The sequence below is a fragment of the Dermacentor variabilis genome, chromosome 7 (genome assembly GCF_050947875.1).
Source record: "Dermacentor variabilis isolate Ectoservices chromosome 7, ASM5094787v1, whole genome shotgun sequence".
Taxonomy (NCBI): domain Eukaryota; kingdom Metazoa; phylum Arthropoda; class Arachnida; order Ixodida; family Ixodidae; genus Dermacentor; species Dermacentor variabilis.
This window is the reverse complement of record NC_134574.1, coordinates 81,440,170-81,446,319: the sequence shown is the minus strand read 5'-3', so window position 1 is coordinate 81,446,319 and position 6,150 is coordinate 81,440,170. Positions and strand designations below refer to the sequence as shown.

General features: G+C 40.6%; 1 long non-coding RNA gene across 1 annotated transcript; it reads right to left on the bottom strand.

Moving 5' to 3' along the window:
• Positions 1 to 983: 983 nt before the first annotated feature.
• LOC142587564 (uncharacterized) lies at positions 984 to 5,748 on the bottom strand. Its single transcript, XR_012829573.1, has 4 exons — positions 4,473 to 5,748; positions 4,016 to 4,076; positions 3,491 to 3,656; positions 984 to 1,217 (listed from the first exon to the last, which is right to left on the bottom strand). It is a non-coding gene; the product is annotated as an uncharacterized LOC142587564 (long non-coding RNA).
• Between the last annotated feature and the right edge of the window lie 402 nt (positions 5,749 to 6,150).

Here is a 6,150-nt window from a genome sequence, read left to right as displayed (position 1 = left end):
GTGCCAGCGTTTTGGCCACAGTTCGCAGAGCTGTCGGGGCTGCCAAACATGTGCGAAATGCAGTGCCCATGAACACACCACTGAAACTTGTGAGAACGCTCTCCACTGTGTAAACTGTGATGGGGAGCACGCCGCGTACCCGCAGTCGTGCCCCTCCTGGAAGAAGGAGAAAGAAATTGTAACGATCAAAGTAAAAGAGAATATATCATTCAAAGAGGCATGCAGGCGGATAGCATGCACTGTAAAAAATTTTTTTGAAAAAACAACACATTTTCTGGCAGCTTTCCTGCCAGAAAAAGTCTGTACAGTTCTGTTTTCCGTTTTTCAGTTTTTCGGTTATTTTACAATGTTAGTTTTTTATCATTTACCGAAAATCCATGTAAAATTTCTGTGAAATTTCATTTTCTGTTTTGAAACAAGTCTGATTTTCAGGTTTTTCTTTCTCATTATTTACTGAAAGCTTGTAAAATGTCTGTGAAATTCACTTTTCTGATTTCAGTGATTGTGTTATTTTACAGTGTTTCTTTTCTGTCATGTACAGAAAATCTGTGAAATTCACTTTTCTGTTTTCAGTTATTTTACAATCTTTCTTTTGTATCATGTACAGAAAATCTGTGAATGCAAATTGAGTTTAGTTGTCTGTTTTTGGCTGCCCTGTTAATTTACACACAATTTTCTTTTTGGTTTGCAGAAAATATATTTGAAATTCCTGCAAAGTTCTGTTTCCTATTTGTTTTTCTTTTATTCCAATTTTTTTCCCCGCACTAAATACGGTTTCTGTGCAAGCACAAGGGCTCATTAAATTACAAATACGATCTTTGCATCGTTTATACCAATGAAAGTGTGATATTACATAATTCGTTGCTCGAGGCAAGCTGCCTGTAGTAATTTAAGAATATCTAAATATGAAACGTTTGCACAACACACTGATTTTCATCAGTATAGCATTGCCTGAGAACCAAAAGCCAAGCAGCTTGATATGAATGAACACTTTATTAAAACGAAAGTCACATCAGCAGTCTTCTATAGCTCGAAAACTATTTCTGAGCCCAACATAATGAAATGTTATACAACACAAGCAACAGAAACTAAAAATCTAAAAGTCATAGTCTTTCAAAGCCGTTACGAGGGCAGCCACTCTTGGTGACAGGCAGTGCTGCTTCCCGCCATTCTTTTGCACCTTTGTTCCTCTTGCAGGATTAATACCTGCAATAGCCCTGAAACAAAGATCCACGAGCTATCACTAATGACCAGGCACAAAAACAATTTTTATAGTTGAAAGACAAAAATATATTCTTTCTACACTTGCACAACCATTCTGACAAGGGCGGATGTGTTAAAAAAATCAGGTCTCATATTTGATCCACTACGTTCTGAGGGGTAAAAGCTAAGTAAGAAAAGCACTAATATCTTACCTGTTCCCACCCAGAAATAAAACTCTAGCTTTGTGAGGCGTCACTTTGCTGCTCAAACCTTCTTGTCAAGCTCCTCATAACAATAAAGCAGCAAGATTCGTTTTATCAACAACCGCACATCAGCATGACTCACAGGCACTGCTAGGCAGAAAGAGCATACGATGCTTCTACAATGTCATTGTTTACGAGGCATGTGTTGGAGTTTCCGGTCATACAGGTACCATTGGAAATAGAAGTATCTAGGATGCTAGTGAAGTCATTTAAGTACCTTGCTTCTCAGTGATCACCTCATTTTGCTACCACATATTAAATGACTTGAGATCGATTTTCATCTCCACAAGTGAGGATTTGATCCAGTGGCTAATGATAAAAGTGTCAAACTCGTTCGTAGCTTATGTGGCCCTATGAATGAGGAGGCGTGAATGGATAAAACAAGGAGAAACGTGCTTTAATAAAACGTTAGGTCTCTTCTGCGTACCTTGCTACAACGGTTTGCCATGTCAGAACGCACCTCTCTCCCATAAAAAACAGCCTGAAATCCGTACCCCGATTCCATTACCTTAAGTGTGTATGTGTGAGATGCGGCAGAAAAAGAGCGGGAGAGACATTTTTTTTCTGTCCGATTGATATTTTATATACAGGGTGATTTTTGTCACTTTTGAAGATATTTGTTTTAAATACTTAGCTACGTCGGTGTGGTCTCCTGAGCTGGACTGTACAGCAAGGCAGACATTAGGTACCTCAAATGTATCTGTAGTTACGTAATTAACTTTGACTTTTCTATTTTTCATCTCGGAAGCAAGGTAGGTTATGTTGCAAAATTAATGGTCGTCAACTTTGAATATGAGCTGTTTTAAATATTCCTAAACTGCAGTATCATTCGAGACATCGACCTACAAAAATACACATATGAAAGCTCGTTGAGTCAGCTTTCCACCATTGCATATTCATAGAAAAATCGCTTCTCGCACTTCTAATGCATGCAGCAAGTACAGACACAGTTAGTGTATTTTTATGATGTATAAGTTAACTAGATTTCGGCGGGAATATGATGAGCAGTTACGGCATTGTATAGTTAGGTAAAGTGGGCCAGCCAATTGAACAAGCTTTCCTTCGATACTTCGAAATACATTGCCGAGTAACAAAATTTAAAAATAAGCCTAACCTTCGATGTTGACAGATAAATTTTGCGATACAGCCTTCCCTTTAAAGCAGAAATAGTAAAGTTTGTTACCTAATTTAAGCTGATTAATCGTCTAATTATTCATCCTTATGAGGTACATAATGCCCACTTTGCAGTACAATCTAGCACAATAGAAAGCATCGGCGCATCTCTCACACTTTTTAAAATAGAAGGCTGCAAAGGTTAAAAAATTAACGTTTATAATACAGTTGCGTGCTTGTCACTTGCTTTGTTTTTGGTGTTGCGCTTTATTATAACAAAACAACAATGTACCTGATCTCAGACCTTCACGTTTACTAGAATGCATCCTTGACTGTATGCTCTTGCATTAGCCTCCCAGCAGAACTAATAGACAGCACACAGGCGTGATCCCTAGCTGCTGCTGTGCTGTTAACTATAGAGATAAAAGGTTTCTTTATGATGTCTTGCTGTTTGACACATTTTCAAAAATGAGACTGGATAATGAGGGCATGTTATTACGTCAGTCAATGGTAAAACAATTATTAATTTCTTGTACTACAATGTTGCTAAAACTCCCTACCTTAAAGCAAATTTTCTTCGGTGCTGCTCCTATACTACAGCACACTACCAAATATATTTAGCGTTACTGCGTCCCAGTGCTAGTTCAATGCCAAACTGAAGAAATGCCAACTTTCATCTCTATAAGTAAACTTCATTGACAGTATGATATTCTCGATGAACACGCACACTGTTCAAAAAGCTTTTCAGTTGAAGTGGATTTTCTTCGCATACTGTCAGTTTAGCAGCGTAGTAAAACCGCTTTTCTAAATAAGGTTTTGGAAGATTGGCAGACTGCAGTATGCATTTGCGCAGGGCGTGCTGTTACGTCAGGCAAGTGTACAAGTGAGTGGACATTGGCTTCAGTTCTTACCTCTCTGTGAATTCCAAGCACAGGCTCGTCGCCTTCTGGTACTGGATGTTAAAAGCAAAATGGGCAAAGAACAGCAGCTTGAAGGCCTCCTCTGGCTTCGATGCATGAAGTACTGGATGGGTGTCCACGCAGATTGTGTATGAATTAGCAGTGAGAAAAGTCCATCCTGGAAAAGAGTTGGAAGGAAGAATTATTATTCGCTTTGTCCTTCTGTTTTCATAATGTCTTTCAGTTACGCGTACAGTCTCTTTATTCAGAGGGGTGGGTCCATCACCATTAGGTTTAGGAAGATAAGTGAAAAACGAGGAAGGGATAACCACAAAGATTGCATTGGCCTATACATGATAGGCACATCGAGCCAACAATACTGATTAAGCATTTCAATCAGCGGGAAGTGTCTTAATAAAATGCATACATTTGTCTAATATAATAAAGAGTTGCATTTCGGACAAGGTAGCACCATTTAGTGCATTTTTCAGCAATTTTTTTATGAACTGCCCCTTTAGTCAGTCATCAGTGTCTTACCTTTCGCGCAGATGAAAGGACAGCTTGGCAGATCCCCCAAGTCATCGTCGCTGGCCGTCTCCTTACATGAAAAATCCAATTCACACGTGCATTAGCGTTAGGATCGGTCAATGGGATGTAATAAAAGAAAAATGTTGCCTTAAGTCCTCAACACAGACGCCATTTCACTTAATATGAGTTACCATTGCGTTGCACGCTAAAACACACCGCAGCAAGTCTGCTGGCTTTGAGGATAAATTTTTGTTTATGGGTAAGGTTGGCATAAAACTTGCCGATTTTTCTGTTATCTCAGTACAAATGTTAGAGACGTGGGATTAAAACAATCACTGCACTACTGTTATGAAAGGCAGTGCTGACTTGGTTATTGGGAGGAATAAATTAACGGGACACTTCACATTGTGCATTAACGTGCGACGACTGCAAGGAAATAATGCAAACTATATTTGTCAGTTTTTACCTCTGTTAGCTTCTAGAACAGCTCTTTGTCTTCTCCAAAGACTGCGAGCAGTAGTAGTGGCATGGCTTCGTATTCAACTGCCATTGACTTCCTGTTAGTTTTGGCAGCTTCTATTTCTTGGAGACAAGACTTCACACATTCTTTTTTTACTTGGCTGTGTGCGTAACGAAAAACTTGCCGTCCAACAGTCTTTAGTCGGTCATCAAAAGTCTGTGCAACATTGGAGCCTAGCAAGATGTTTACGTGGTTGGTCAGGTGCTTTGCCTGAAACAGAAATGGCCAGCTTCGCTCAATGTCTCGAATATTTTTGGATGCATTGATAAGCTGACGTTGTGATGCATATGTCTCCGACATGAGCTGTGCAACCATGGTCTCATCTGGAAACGCAAGCCAGAACTGCGACAGCAGGTCGTCTTTTTTATTCTCCTGTGAGTCAGCGGTCTCGTCAGATGGAAGCTTTGGTTGCCATGCCACGCACCCATACGAGTCTCTCTGAATCTTCACTCGTTTGACACGCAAGTCCAGTTCGTCGTCCGGTTCGAACTGATGTGGCTGCTCATAGCTTGGCCTTCGTTTGTTGTTAACACAGTTTTCAAGTTTCCACAAGAGTGTCTCGATACCCGAGCCAATTACTGCCCCATTTAGGGTGTCCTCGAATGTCTTCAGGTAATGGCTGACAATTTCAGCTGCGATGGCCCTCAAGATCTTGCGACCTGGCTTCTTATTTATGGCAAGAATATGGTCACTCACAAGTCGTACCATTTCATTCAAGTCGCTCTTTACTGGACGCTTCCCTTCTTGGCAAGCCTTCATAAGTTGTGGTGGGAAAACCTCTCAAGGTGTAGAAAAGCTTGCATCCTGTGTGCTTGTAGGCGATTGAATGTCGTTTGGAGAAAGTGACACTGGTGGGTTAGGCGTAGCCGCTGAGTGAAACCTTTCAAGACGAATCCTTCTGCTGATGGGCTTTAAAAATTGCAAGTCCTCTTCAGCCACATACTTCAGATGTTCCAGGGACTCTACACCACATTGCTGCAGCTTCTGGACTGTCAGCTCTACAGTCTCCTTGTCCAGGGCTGGCAGCCAGTTGGAAATTCGTTGTTCCAACTCCATTGCAGCTATCTGAAACACAGTTCAAACTCCATCAAGTAATCCATGCTTCAAAACAAAAACAGGATAACTGCAGCGGGCAAGGTTGTACTGGAATAATGGTGTGTTGTCAAGCAAGCTGTCGAGCTCAATGCACTTGATTGGACCGTCATTACTTAAGATGTTAAAATACTGCATTCCTGGTTCATATGATGTACTAACAGTTTTTACAAGAAAAAAAATGCCGGGCATCTTTTGACAGGATCAGCTGTATTTCCCCAAACTTTAGTTCGCCGTTTTGCCGTGACATTACAACTAGCATTTTGCACTCATACAACAGACCCCGAATAGCTGCTTGCTGTGTTGAGAAAATTTCCCCTTCATCAGAAACAACTTCCCGAACTTCGTTCTGAATTTCAGGACTGCAAAGGCTGATCATGAAAGTAGATGCATTGTCGAGAACGTCAGTACTGCTTCCTGTGTTCTTGTAAGCTTGGAAAAGCTGATGCCGCTGAGATAAAGTCAACGTTAAATGCTTGAAATTTTGACAGTTTCTAGCACATTTCTTGAAGTAGCTGTGTTTGCTCTCGCA